The following is a 14301-nucleotide window of genomic DNA, read 5'->3' as shown; positions in this document are numbered from 1 at the left end:
CTCCTTTCCTCTCTCCCTCCCTCTCTCCAGTTAGCTATTACATAAAATCTCCAGCCAAAGTCCCGGTCCAAACCTAAAGTTCTAATCTATCCCAGAATTGAGCTCTTCAGCCACCAATAGAACACTACTGATGTTGATGATAATGAAGATGATAATCCAGCCAATGAGGTCCTCCTAACTGCTGAATGAATGATCCGATTGGTCTATTGAGAGACTAGGTTGCCATGCGGTCGCCATGTGTCTCTGGTCAACGCTCCTTGAATTGGTGGAAACCCTCACACATGGTGCTACCGGCAGGATAAATTAGGAGAGCAAGGTGATTCTATAGTCGGTTATCTCTCTCTCTCTCTCTCTCTCTCTCTCTCTCTCTCTCTCTCTCTCTCTCTCTCTCTCTCTCTCTCTCTCTCTCTCTCTTTCACTCCATTAATGTTCCCTTGATTACCCGTCAATTTTGTCAATATCATCCCTTTATCATTCTTTTACTCACTCACTCACTCTGCAAATCACCAGTTTGACAGAATTGAGAGGGGGGGGGGGGGGAATTAGAGGGGAAACGGGATGCCTTTTTAATCCTCAACATTTCAGATTAAAGGAATAGAGCGATGGGACTAGTAGAAAATGAGGGATGGAGAGGAGGAGATGTCAGAAAGAGGAAAGGGAGGGATAGAGAGGAGGAGATGTCAGAAAGAGGAAAGGGAGGGATAGAGAGGAGGAGATGTCAGAAAGAGGAAAGGGAGGGATAGAGAGGAGGAGATGTCAGAAAGAGGAAAGGGAGGGATAGAGAGGAGGAGATGTCAGAAAGAGGTAAGGGAGGGATAGAGAGGAGGAGATGCCTGAAAGAGGAAAGTGAGGGATAGAGAGGAGGAGATGTCAGAAGGAGGAAAGGGAGGGATAGAGAGGAGATGTCAGAGAGGAAAGGGGGGATAGAGAGGAGGTGTCAGAAAGAGGAAAGGGAGGGATAGAGAGGAGATGTTAGAAATAGGAAAGGGAGGGATAGAGAGGAGGAGATGCCAGAAAGAGGAAAGGGAGGGATAGAGAGGAGGAGATGTCAGAAAGAGGAAAGGGAGGGATAGAGAGGAGGAGATGTCAGAAAGAGGAAAGGGAGGGATAGAGAGGAGGAGATGCCAGGAAGAGGAAATGGAGAGATAGAGAGGAGATGTCAGAAAGAGGAAAGGGAGGGATAGAGAGGAGATGTCAGAAAGAGGAAAGGGAGGGATAGAGAGGAGATGTCAGAAAGAGGAAAGGGAGGGATAGAGAGGAGATGTCAGAAAGAGGAAAGGAAGGGATAGAGAGGAGATGTCAGAAAGAGGAAAGGGAGGGATAGAGAGGAGATGTCAGAAAGAGGAAAGGGAGGGATAGAGAGGAGATGTTAGAAAGAGGAAAGGGAGGGATAGAGAGGAGATGTTAGAAAGAGGAAAGGGAGGGATAGAGAGGAGATGTCAGAAAGAGGAAAGGGAGGGATAGAGAGGAGGAGATGTCAGAAAGAGGTAAGGGAGGGATAGAGAGGAGGAGATGTCAGAAGGAGGAAAGGGAGGGATAGAGAGCAGATGTCAGAAAGAGGAAAGGGAGGAATAGATAGGATGAGATTCCAGAAAGAGGAAAGGGAGGGATAGAGAGGAGATGTCAGAAAGAGGAAAGGGTGGGATAGAGAGGAGGAGATGTCAGAAAGAGGAAAGGGAGGGATAGAGAGGAGATGCCAGAAAGAGGAAAGGGAGGGATAGAGAGGAGGAGATTCCAGAAAGAGGAAAGGGAGGGATAGAGAGGAGATGTCAGAAAGAGGAAAGGGTGGGATAGAGAGGAGGAGATGTCAGAAAGAGGAAAGGGAGGGATAGAGAGGAGATGCCAGAAAGAGGAAAGGGAGGGATAGAGAGGAGATGTTAGAAAGAGGAAAGGGAGGGATAGAGAGGAGGAGATGTCAGAAAGAGGTAAGGGAGGGATAGAGAGGTGGAGATGTCAGAAGGAGGAAAGGGAGGGGTAGAGAGGAGATGTCAGAAAGGGGAAAGGGAGGGATAGAGAGGAGATGTTAGAAAGAGGAAAGGGAGGGATAGAGAGGTGATGTCAGAGAGAGGAAAGGGAGCGATAGAGAGGAGGAGATGTCAGAAAGAGGAAAGGGAGGGATAGAGAGACGATGACAGAAAGAGGAAAGGAAGGGATAGAGAGGAGGAGATGTTAGAAAGAGGAAAGGGAGGGATAGAGAGGAGGAGATGTCAGAAAGAGGAAAGGGAGGGATAGAGAGGAGGAGATGCCTGAAAGAGGAAAGTGAGGGATAGAGAGGAGGAGATGCCTGAAAGAGGAAAGTGAGGGATAGAGAGGAGGAGATGTCAGAAGGAGGAAAGGGAGGGATAGAGAGGAGATGTCAGAGAGGAAAGGGGGGATAGAGAGGAGGTGTCAGAAAGAGGAAAGGGAGGGATAGAGAGGAGATGTTAGAAATAGGAAAGGGAGGGATAGAGAGGAGGAGATGCCAGAAAGAGGAAAGGGAGGGATAGAGAGGAGGAGATGTCAGAAAGAGGAAAGGGAGGGATAGAGAGGAGGAGATTTCAGAAAGAGGAAAGGGAGGGATAGAGAGATGTCAGAAAGAGGAAAGGAAGGGATAGAGAGTAGATGTCAGAAAGAGGAAAGGGGGGGATAGAGAGGATATGTCAGAAAGAGGAAAGGGAGGGATAGAGAGGAGATGTTAGAAAGAGGAAAGGGAGGGATAGAGAGGAGATGTCAGAAAGAGGAAAGGGAGGGATAGAGAGGAGATGTCAGAAAGAGGAAAGGGAGGGATAGAGAGGAGATGTCAGAAAGAGGAAAGGGAGGGATAGAGAGGAGGAGATGTCAGAAAGAGGAAAGGGAGGGATAGAGAGGAGGAGATGTCAGAAGGAGGAAAGGGAGGGATAGAGAGCAGATGTCAGAAAGAGGAAAGGGAGGGATAGAGAGGATGAGATGCCAGAAAGAGGAAAGGGAGGGATAGAGAGGAGGAGATGTCAGAAAGAGGAAAGGGAGGGATAGAGAGGAGGAGATGTCAGAAAGAGGAAAGGGAGGGATAGAGAGGAGGAGATGTCAGAAAGAGGAAAGGGAGGGATAGAGAGACGATGTCAGAAAGAGGAAAGGGAGGGATAGAGAGGAGGGGATGCCAGAAAGAGGGAAGTGAGGGATAGAGAGGAGTAGATGTCAGAAAGAGGAAAGGGAGCGATAGAGAGGAGATGTCAGAAAGAGGAAAGGGAGGGATAGAGAGGAGATGTTAGAAAGAGGAAAGGGAGGGATAGAGAGGAGATGTCAGAAAGAGGAAAGGGAGGGATAGAGAGGTGGAGATGTCAGAAGGAGGAAAGGGAGGGGTAGAGAGGAGATGTCAGAAAGGGGAAAGGGAGGGATAGAGAGGAGATGTTAGAAAGAGGAAAGGGAGGGATAGAGAGGTGATGTCAGAGAGAGGAAAGGGAGCGATAGAGAGGAGGAGATGTCAGAAAGAGGAAAGGGAGGGATAGAGAGACGATGACAGAAAGAGGAAAGGAAGGGATAGAGAGGAGGAGATGTTAGAAAGAGGAAAGGGAGGGATAGAGAGGAGGAGATGTCAGAAGAAGGAAAGGGAGGGATAGAGAGCAGATGTCAGAAAGAGGAAAGGTAGGGATAGGGAGGAGGAGTTGCCAGAAAGAGGAAAGGGAGGGATAGAGAATAGGAGATGTCAGAAAGAGGAAAGGGAGCGATAGAGAGGAGGAGATGTCAGAAAGAGGAAAGGGAGGGATAGAGAGGAGATGTCAGAAAGAGGAAAGGGAGGGATAGAGAGAAGATGCCAGAAAGAGGAAAGGGAGGGATTGAGAGGAGATGTCAGAAAGAGGAAAGGGAGGGATAGAGAGGAGGAGATTTCAGAAAGAGGAAAGGGAGGGATAGAGAGATGTCAGAAAGAGGAAAGGAAGGGATAGAGAGTAGATGTCAGAAAGAGGAAAGGGGGGGATAGAGAGGATATGTCAGAAAGAGGAAAGGGAGGGATAGAGAGGAGATGTTAGAAAGAGGAAAGGGAGGGATAGAGAGGAGATGTCAGAAAGAGGAGAGGGAGGGATAGAGAGGAGATGTCAGAAAGAGGAAAGGGAGGGATAGAGAGGAGATGTCAGAAAGAGGAAAGGGAGGGATAGAGAGGAGGAGATGTCAGAAAGAGGTAAGGGAGGGATAGAGAGGAGGAGATGTCAGAAGGAGGAAAGGGAGGGATAGAGAGCAGATGTCAGAAAGAGGAAAGGGAGGGATAGAGAGGATGAGATGCCAGAAAGAGGAAAGGGAGGGATAGAGAGGAGGAGATGTCAGAAAGAGGAAAGGGAGGGATAGAGAGGAGATGTCAGAAAGAGGAAAGGGAGGGATAGAGAGGAGGAGATGTCAGAAAGAGGAAAGGGAGGGATAGAGAGACGATGTCAGAAAGAGGAAAGGGAGGGATAGAGAGGAGGAGATGCCAGAAAGAGGGAAGTGAGGGATAGAGAGGAGTAGATGTCAGAAAGAGGAAAGGGAGCGATAGAGAGGAGATGTCAGAAAGAGGAAAGGGAGGGAATAGAGAGGAGATGTTAGAAAGAGGAAAGGGAGGGATAGAGAGGAGGAGATGTCAGAAAGAGGTAAGGGAGGGATAGAGAGGTGGAGATGTCAGAAGGAGGAAAGGGAGGGGTAGAGAGGAGATGTCAGAAAGGGGAAAGGGAGGGATAGAGAGGAGATGTCAGAAAGGGGAAAGGGAGGGATAGAGAGGAGATGTTAGAAAGAGGAAAGGGAGGGATAGAGAGGAGGAGATGTCAGAAAGAGGTAAGGGAGGGATAGAGAGGTGGAGATGTCAGAAGGAGGAAAGGGAGGGATAGAGAGCAGATGTCAGAAAGAGGAAAGGGAGGGATAGAGAGGAGGAGATGTCAGAAAGAGGTAAGGGAGGGATAGAGAGGTGGAGATGTCAGAAAGAGGAAAGGGAGGGATAGAGAGGTGATGTCAGAGAGAGGAAAGGGAGCGATAGAGAGGAGGAGATGTCAGAAAGAGGAAAGGGAGGGATAGAGAGCAGATGTCAGAAAGAGGAAAGGTAGGGATAGGGAGGAGGAGTTGCCAGAAAGAGGAAAGGGAGGGATAGAGAGGAGGAGATGTCAGAAAGAGGAAAGGGAGGGATAGAGAGGAGATGTCAGAAAGAGGAAAGGGAGGGATAGAGAGAAGATGCCAGAAAGAGGAAAGGGAGGGATTGAGAGGAGATGTCAGAAAGAGGAAAGGGAGGGATAGAGAGGAGGAGATGTCAGAAAGAGGAAAGGGAGGGATAGAGAGGAGATGTCAGAAAGAGGAAAGGGAGGGATATAGAGGAGATGCCAGAAAGAGGAAAGGGAGGGATAGAGAGGAGATGTCAGAAAGAGGAAAGGGAGGGATAGAGAGGAGATGTCAGAAAGAGGAAAGGGAGGGATTGAGGGGAGATGCCAGAAAGAGGAAAGGGAGGGATAGAGAGGAGATGTCAGAAAGAGGAAAGGGAGGGATAGAGAGGAGATGTCAGAAAGAGGTAAGGGAGGGATAGAGAGGTGGAGATGTCAGAAGGAGGAAAGGGAGGGGTAGAGAGGAGATGTCAGAAAGGGGAAAGGGAGGGATAGAGAGGAGATGTCAGAAAGGGGAAAGGGAGGGATAGAGAGGAGATGTTAGAAAGAGGAAAGGGAGGGATAGAGAGGAGGAGATGTCAGAAAGAGGTAAGGGAGGGATAGAGAGGTGGAGATGTCAGAAGGAGGAAAGGGAGGGATAGAGAGCAGATGTCAGAAAGAGGAAAGGGAGGGATAGAGAGGAGGAGATGTCAGAAAGAGGTAAGGGAGGGATAGAGAGGTGGAGATGTCAGAAAGAGGAAAGGGAGGGATAGAGAGGTGATGTCAGAGAGAGGAAAGGGAGCGATAGAGAGGAGGAGATGTCAGAAAGAGGAAAGGGAGGGATAGAGAGCAGATGTCAGAAAGAGGAAAGGTAGGGATAGGGAGGAGGAGTTGCCAGAAAGAGGAAAGGGAGGGATAGAGAGGAGGAGATGTCAGAAAGAGGAAAGGGAGGGATAGAGAGGAGATGTCAGAAAGAGGAAAGGGAGGGATAGAGAGAAGATGCCAGAAAGAGGAAAGGGAGGGATTGAGAGGAGATGTCAGAAAGAGGAAAGGGAGGGATAGAGAGGAGGAGATGTCAGAAAGAGGAAAGGGAGGGATAGAGAGGAGATGTCAGAAAGAGGAAAGGGAGGGATATAGAGGAGATGCCAGAAAGAGGAAAGGGAGGGATAGAGAGGAGATGTCAGAAAGAGGAAAGGGAGGGATAGAGAGGAGATGTCAGAAAGAGGAAAGGGAGGGATTGAGGGGAGATGCCAGAAAGAGGAAAGGGAGGGATAGAGAGGAGATGTCAGAAAGAGGAAAGGGAGGGATAGAGAGGAGATGTCAGAAAGAGGAAAGGGAGGGATAGAGAGGAGATGTCAGAAAGAGGAAAGGGAGGGATAGAGAGGAGATGTCAGAAAAATGAAAGGGAGGGATAGAGAGGAGGAGATGCCAGAAAGAGGAAAGTGAGGGATAGAGAGGAGGAGATGTCAGAAAGAGGAAAGGGAGGGATAGAGAGGAGATGTCAGAAATTCAGTGATCACAAGGTCCAGGTATAGTAGAACAAAATAAATGTCAACGATGATATTTTATTGACTCATTGACGCAAGAGGGTTTGGTCCATTTCCTGCTCATAGTTGTGACGTCAAATGGAGGCAAGGGTTTTTACGGTAAGGGTTTTTACGGTAGGGGTTATTGTGGCAGTAGCTTATTCCCGGGGGACGTATGTTGTTGATGTTGTTTTAAATCATGTGAACACCATTATTGAAAGTGTGGTTTGGTGGTAACATGTATGTTTATGACCTGAATGTGTTTGTGTTCAATTTTCATACCTTCATTGAAATTGATTGTCAATTAGGTTATTGGTAGGGTTTGCGATGCATTCTGGGTAATGGGTATTGCTATAAGAAGCAAGCCATTGTTTGAGAGAGACAGGTAAGATAGACATATAACAGGGTGGCATGCTGCTGGTTTTTCAGGAATTGAAGCCCTGGTGGTCTTCTGTTGGAGTTTTATGTTAATCATGTCAGTTTATTAGACCTGCCTTTCTGTTCATCGTCCTATTTGATTTTGTAAGTAATTGTACAGTTCCCCGGCTCATTTATCCTCACTTTGCAAATAAAAAGCCTCACATTGACAAGATAAAGCATATCTTCCTCCTATGCCTCCTAAAATCTAACCACATGGTCAACCTTACACCTCATTTTGCCTCCTCACTGTTAAAATCTAACCTCATGGTCAACCTCACATCTCATTTTGCCTCTTACCTGTTAAAATCTAACCTCATGGTCAATCTCACATCTCATTTTGCCTCCTAACTGTTAAAATCTAACCTCATGGTCAATCTCACATCTCATTTTGCCTCCTCACTGTTAAAATCAAACCACATGGTCAATCTCACATCTCATTTTGCCTCCTAACTGTTAAAATCTAACCTCATGGTCAATCTCACATCTCATTTTGCCTCCTCACTGTTAAAATCTAACCTCATGGTCAACCTCACACCTCATTTTTATTCTATCCATTATATTTCTATATTCTCCTCTTGCAGATGTTTTGGGTTCTTGGCCTGCTGTTCTTTCTGTGTGGACCTACCCAGCAGGACTTGGGTTCCAACAGAAGATAAAGGCATAACTTGGATTTAAACAGCCAGTGTAGTAATACAGTTTAAATACCTCTTAAGGCAGGGGTTACGTGAGACTCCTGCTTTAGAACATTTAGAATGCAATGTCAAGGAATGTCTAGGAACAGTTAGAATGTTTAGGAAGTTAGAATGTCTAGGAACAGTTAGAATGTCTAGGAACAGTTAGAATGTCTAGGAACAGTTAGAATGTCTAGGAACAGTTAGAATGTTTAGGAACAGTTAGAATGTCTAGGAACAGTTAGAATGTTTAGGAACAGTTAGAATGTCTAGGAACATTTAGAATGTCTAGGAACAGTTAGAATGTCTAGGAACAGTTAGAATGTCAAGCAACAGTTAGAATCCAACATTGTCTCGTTTTGCCGTGGATGATTGGGAAGAAGATTCTGGCACAAATGAGACAGCTGGTATCAGCATTATGAGAAATGGATGAAGAATATGAGGGTGAAAATGTCACAGTGAATTATGATGTAATAGTTGTATTATGAAAAACGATTATGTACTTCATATCTTCATGATCAAATCAGGCCTGAAATTGCTGCTGGAATATGTTCAAGTTGTACATTATGATCTTTTGAGAAAGAAAAAATCAATTTTTTTCCTCGTCAATGTAATTTGTGTGTGTGTGTGCTCCCCCAGCAGTGTGGCGACGACAGTAGAGAGTAGCTGTGTGTCCAGGCCATTAGAGTAGAGCTGGGCACCACAACACCAATACCTATTGTCACATTGGAAAGGCAATCACACACACCCCTCCCTCTGTATCTCTCTGTCTTGTTCTATTGCTCTTCGTATCACCCCCTCTCTCTTTCTTCTCTCTCTCTCCCTCTATCACTGCCTCTATCAATCCCTCTGTCTCCCTCTGTATATCTCTCTCTCTCTCTCTCTCTCTCTCTCTCTCTCTCGTTTTCTCACTTTTTGTATCACCCCTCTGTCTTTCTTGTCTCACCCCCTTGTCACTTCTCTTTCCCTCTATCATTCCCTCTCTCACTCTCTGCCTCTCTCTCTCTCTCTCTCTCTCTCTCTCTCTCTCCCCTTCCTGTATTCCGTATCTCTATCTTTTGATAGAGCTCTCTCCCTCCTTCTCCCACGCTCTGTATCAATCTATAGCAAACTGCAATGGGACGTCCCAACACTAACTACAGCACCAAGCCCAGTTTTGCATGAGAGGCTGCAGTACTCAATCTATACCACTAGAGGCAGTCATTGTAGAGAATCCTCACTAGATGGCAGTCTAACACAATCAGAAGATCAATGGTCACCGGCTGACTCTCCGGTTGAGGACCACTGAGTGTGCAGGCTTGGGTTCCAACTAGGCCAGCTCTGTCAGATCATAGTGAATGCTGTTGAGCAATATATACATGTCTTCCTTCGGTTGACCCATTCTTAGGCTAGCCTACCTGAAATAAAGATTGTACTTTTTTCATATTATGAGGATGGTTGCACTCGTTCAGGACCTTTTGAGAAGTGTAGTTTTTTGGTCCCAAAAACACTTTTGATCAGATTTAATTGTAACATTCTGTCATAAAGAGCCACAGGAGGCAGGTGGCACCTTAATTGGGGAGGACAATCACGTGGTAATGGCTGGAGCGGAATAAGTGTAAAGGTATCAACAACATCCAACACATGGTTTCCTGTCTATATTACCAGCTGTCCTCCCCACAGCAGCCTCCACTGTAAAGAGGTTAACTAAAAACATGACTATAGTAAGTGTCAAATAAAATAACAGGGTTGACTGTAACAGGGTTGACTGTAACAGGGTTGACTGTAACAGGGTTGACTGCTTTTACACGATCGTTTCTCGTTTCTTTTGAAAAGAAAGAGAATAGTTTCACCGTATTAAAAGGAGAGTTTAGTTTACGTAACGGTGTTGATTTTAAAATGAAAGACAGATGTAAATGAATCACAAGTCACATCAAATAAATAATAATATTCAGACGTTACTTTCTCAAAGCAACAAATAAATAGAACTTTACAATGATGCTGAAAACTTGGAGAAATGTCGGGGTTTGGTGGGTTAAAATCTTCCTAGAGGTCACAGAGGCACGGAGCAAGTCTGTATTCGTTGAAAAAAAATCTGATTTATTGAATTCTCCATGTGGTCTGTATTAAAGTGCACTTCATTTAATATAACAAGATTTTATAATTCAATATTGGTGCATCATTTCTACTTAAAATATCAAAACGATGCAAAAGGCAACGTGGAACGACCCCTGAATGACAATGTCCAATGACTGAAGGGCTTCATACAGAACAGGGAAAGAAAGTCCATATTCAGCAAACAACACTTCACATGTAAAACCATAGTCCTCGGACTCCTCGGTGTGATGTCATGTTGTGTTCACAGCTGAGGAAAAAACCTACAGTCAGGTAACAACACATGTAAAACCATAGTCCTCGGTGTGATGTCATGTTGTGTTCACAGCTGAGGAATAAACCTACAGTCAGGTAACAACACATGTAAAACCATAGTCCTCGGACTCCTCGGTGTGATGTCATGTTGTGTTCACAGCTGAGGAATAAACCTACAGTCATGTAACAACACATGTAAAACCATAGTCCTCGGTGTGATGTCATGTTGTGTTCACAGCTGAGGAATAAACCTACAGTCATGTAACAACACATGTAACCCCGGATCAAACAGCAGAGGAAATGTGATTGTCTCCTCTTTTCAACGGCATTAAACACAACAGATGTCTTAGGTTGTATCCCAAAAGGCATCCCTATTCCCTTTATAGTGCACTACTTTTAACCAGGGCCCAATAGTCATCCACTATGTAGGGAATAGGGTGCCAGTTTGAGACTTAGACATAGTAGGATGACAGGAGAGAGGGAAGAAACACTTTTTAATAACAATCTCATGTCGCAGAATCAACAACTTTATGATGGTGTTCAGAAGACAGGCCATCCTGACCCTGGTTTATTAACCATTAACCTGGACTCTGGATCACAATGCTGAATAGGCACGGAGGTGTGTGTGTGTGTGTGTGTGTGTGTGTGTGTGTGTGTGTGTGTGTGTGTGTGTGTGTGTGTGTGTGTGTGTGTGTGTGTGTGTGTGTGTGTGTGTGAGAGAGAGAGACAGAGAGCTTGGGTCTGTGTGTGTGTGTGCTTGCGTAACTGTGTGTGTGTGTTCTTACGTGTGTGAGCCTGTGTCTGTCTGCGTGTGTGTGTGTGTGTGTGTGTGTGTGTGTGTGTGTGTGTGTGTGTGTGTGTGTGTGTCTGTCTGCGTGTGTGACTGCCTCCTGACCCTTTCCTCTGAGCCTCTTGAAGGTTGAGCAGAACTTTAATCAAGTTAACTGCAATAGTCTCCTGTGTTGTGTGTGTGTGTCATCTGTTGTAACATCGAGTCATCATCTGTCTAGTCCTACTGACTCACGCAACACGGATTCATTCACTAGTTCATCTGTCTCATGGGTTTTCCATCAAAAGACACATTTGTATATTTTCCCCAGCAAGATACATCTCCCCGATCTTTCCTCCTCTCCCCTCTTTCCTCCTCTCCTCTCTCTCCTACCTCTCCTCTCTCCCCTCTCCTCCTCTCCTCTCTCTCCTCCTCTCCTTCATTTCCTCTCCTCCTCTCCTCTCTCTCCTCTTTCTCCTCTTCTCCTTCGTTTCCTCTTTCTCCTCCTCTCCTTGTTTTCCTCTCTTCCTCTCCTCTCTCTCATCCTCTCCTTCCTTTCCTCTCTCTCCTCTTCTCCTTCCTTTCCTCCTCTCCTTGGTTTCCTCTCTCTCCTCCTCTCCTCCTCTCCTCTATCTCCTCCTTGGTTTCCTATCCTCCTCTCCTCTCTCTTCCTCTCCTTCCTTTTCCCTCTCTCCTACTTTTCTCTCTCCTCCTCTTCTCTCTCTTCTCCTCTCCTCTATCTCCTCATTTCCTTCCTCTCCTCTCTCTTCTACCTGTCCTCTCTCTCCTCATCTCCTTCCTTTCCTCTCCTCTCTCTCCTCCTCTCCTTACTCTCCTCCTCTCCTCCTCTCCTACCTCTCCCCTCTCTCTAGTACACATATCCAGGCATCAGATATCTCAGAATGAACTGTGAAACAAACAAATCCTCACACACATATTATAGTTCTATACTACATCAACAATTGAGGCCAACAGCAGCAGCAGCATGTCGTTGCTTGTTCATATGGAAGTTGACAGGTTTTAGATTGTCATCACAGAAGATACCATCATTATATATATATTGTGTTGGTTCTTGTATGTGTAGTAGGTACATGCATGTATAGCTTTGTACACTCTGGGCAGGTTTGATCAATTAGCTCAGCTGGTCAGGTGTGAAGCCTAGTTAAAACAAAACCCTGCAGTTCCTGCAGCACTCCTGGTACAGGGTTACGTACCCCTGATCTAGACTGTTACTTAAACAATGGTGCCTCTTCCTGTCTTTCTCTCTCTTCTTATCTCTTCTATCTCCGTCTCACTCGCTCTCTCTATTTCTCTCTCTCCCTCTCTCTCCCACTCTCCCACTCTCTCTCACTCTCTATTTCGCACTCTCTATTTCTCACCTATTTCTCTCTCTCTCTCACTCTCTATTTCTCTCTCTCTCCCTCACCCTCTCTCTCTCTCTCTCTCTCTCTCTCTCTCTCACACACTCTCTATTTCTCTCTCTCTCCCTCACTCCTCTCTCTCTCTCTCTCACTCTCTATTTCTCTCTCTCTCTCCCTCACTCCTCTCTCTCTCTCTCTCTCTCTCACTCTCTATTTCTCTCTCTCTCCCTCACTCTCTCTCTCTCTCTCACTGGATTGTTCCATATTTCCCATTGATACTTTCACGTTCTCCATAATTTCCTATAGACCTGTAGTGTGTAGTGTGATTGTGTTTTCTTCATCTGCTGTATATGAGATTTGCGTTGTCTGGTATGTTCTAGAATGATTGGAATGGATTACAATAGGGCCACAATGACAGAAGGAGAGCGAGACCAGAGAGGAAGACAGTGGGATAGAAAGACAGTGAGAGAGAGGGAGGGAGGGATAGAGAAATAGAGAGAGATAATCACTTATATTCTGTATGACAGCTGTCAAACGACTATGTCAGATCAGCTCAGCTTGTTTGAATTGTCTGTCTATATATACAGTGGGGAGAACAAGTATTTGATACACTGCCGATTTTGCAGGTTTTCCTACTTACAAAGCATGTAGAGGTCTGTAATTTTTTATCATAGGTACACATCAACTGTGAGAGATGGAATCTTAAACAAAAATCCAGAAAATCACATTGTATGATTTTTAAGTAATTAATTTGCATTTTATTGCATGACATAAGTATTTGATCACCTACCAACCAGTAAGAATTCCGGCTCTCACAGACCTGTTAGTTTTTCTTTAAGAATCCCTCCTGTTCTCCACTCATTACCTGTTTTAACTGCACCTGTTTGAACTTGTTACCTGTATAAAAGAAACCTGTCCACACACTCAATCAAACAGACTCCAACCTCTCCACAAAGGCCAAGACCACAGAGCTGTTTACGGACATCAGGGATAAAATTGTAGACCTGCACAAGGCTGGGATGGGCTACAGGACAATAGGCAAGCAGCTTGGTGAGAAGGCAACAACTGTTGGCGCAATTATTAGAAAATCTAGACTGTGGTCCCAGCTCTATTAGAAGATCTCACCTCGTGAGGCATCAATGATCATGAGGAAGGTGAGGGATCAGCCCAGAACTACACGGCAGGACCTGGTCAATGACCTGAATAGAGCTGGGACCACAGTCTAAAAAAACAACATTAGTAACACACTACGCCATCATGGATTAAAATCCTGCAGCACACGCAAGGTCCCCCTGCTCAAGCCAGCGCATGTCCAGGCCCGTCTGAAGTTTGCCAATGACCATCTGGATGATCCAGAGGAGGAATGGGAGAAGGTCATGTGGTCTGATGAGACAAAAATAGAGGGGACAGGATGACTGCACCGTATTGAGGGGAGGATGGATGGGGCCATGTATCGTGAGATCTTGGCCATCAACCTCCTTCCCTCAGTAAGAGCATTGAAGATGGGTCGTGGCTGGGTCTTCCAGCATGACAACGACCCGAAACACACAGCCAGGGCAACTAAGGAGTGGCTCCGTAAGAAGCATTTCAAGGTCCTGGAGTGGCCTAGCCAGTCTCCGGACCTGAAACCAATAGAAAATCTTTGGAGGGAGCTGAACGTCCGTGTTGCCCAGCGACAGCCCCGAAACCTGAAGGATCTGGAGAAGGTCTGTATGGAGGAGTGGGCCAAAATCCCTGCTGCAGTGTGTGCAAACCTGGTCAAGAACTACAGGAAACATATGATCTCTGTAATTGCAAACAAAGGTTTCTGTACCAAATATTAAGTTCTGCTTTTCTGATGTATCAAATACTTTTGTCATGCAATAAAATGCAAATGAATTACTTAAAAATGTGATTTTCTGGATTTTTGTTTTAGATTCTGTTTCTCACAGTTGAAATGTACCTATGATAAACATTACAGACCTCTACATGCTTTGTAAGTAGGAAAACCTGCAAAATTGGCAGTGTATCAAACACTTGTTCTCCCCAACGTATGTATATATCTATGATTTATCTTATTTTTTACAGCACCTTCAGCACCCTTACTTTCCACACCTATGGAATTTGGCCTTCACTACAGTAGCCCAGAGAAACAAATTAATTAACACATTCATGAAA

The 14301-nt window shown here is 45.5% G+C and overlaps 1 protein-coding gene across 2 annotated transcripts in view; it reads left to right on the top strand.

Annotated features, from left to right (window-relative positions):
- The window catches only part of LOC135530637 (uncharacterized), a 72113-nt gene that overhangs the window by 47448 nt on the left and 10364 nt on the right, over positions 1 to 14301 (top strand). The window lies entirely within an intron of this gene.

This window comes from Oncorhynchus masou, unplaced genomic scaffold, assembly GCF_036934945.1.
Source record: "Oncorhynchus masou masou isolate Uvic2021 unplaced genomic scaffold, UVic_Omas_1.1 unplaced_scaffold_1403, whole genome shotgun sequence".
Classification (NCBI taxonomy): domain Eukaryota; kingdom Metazoa; phylum Chordata; class Actinopteri; order Salmoniformes; family Salmonidae; genus Oncorhynchus; species Oncorhynchus masou.
This window is presented reverse-complemented; position numbering and strand designations above follow the sequence as displayed.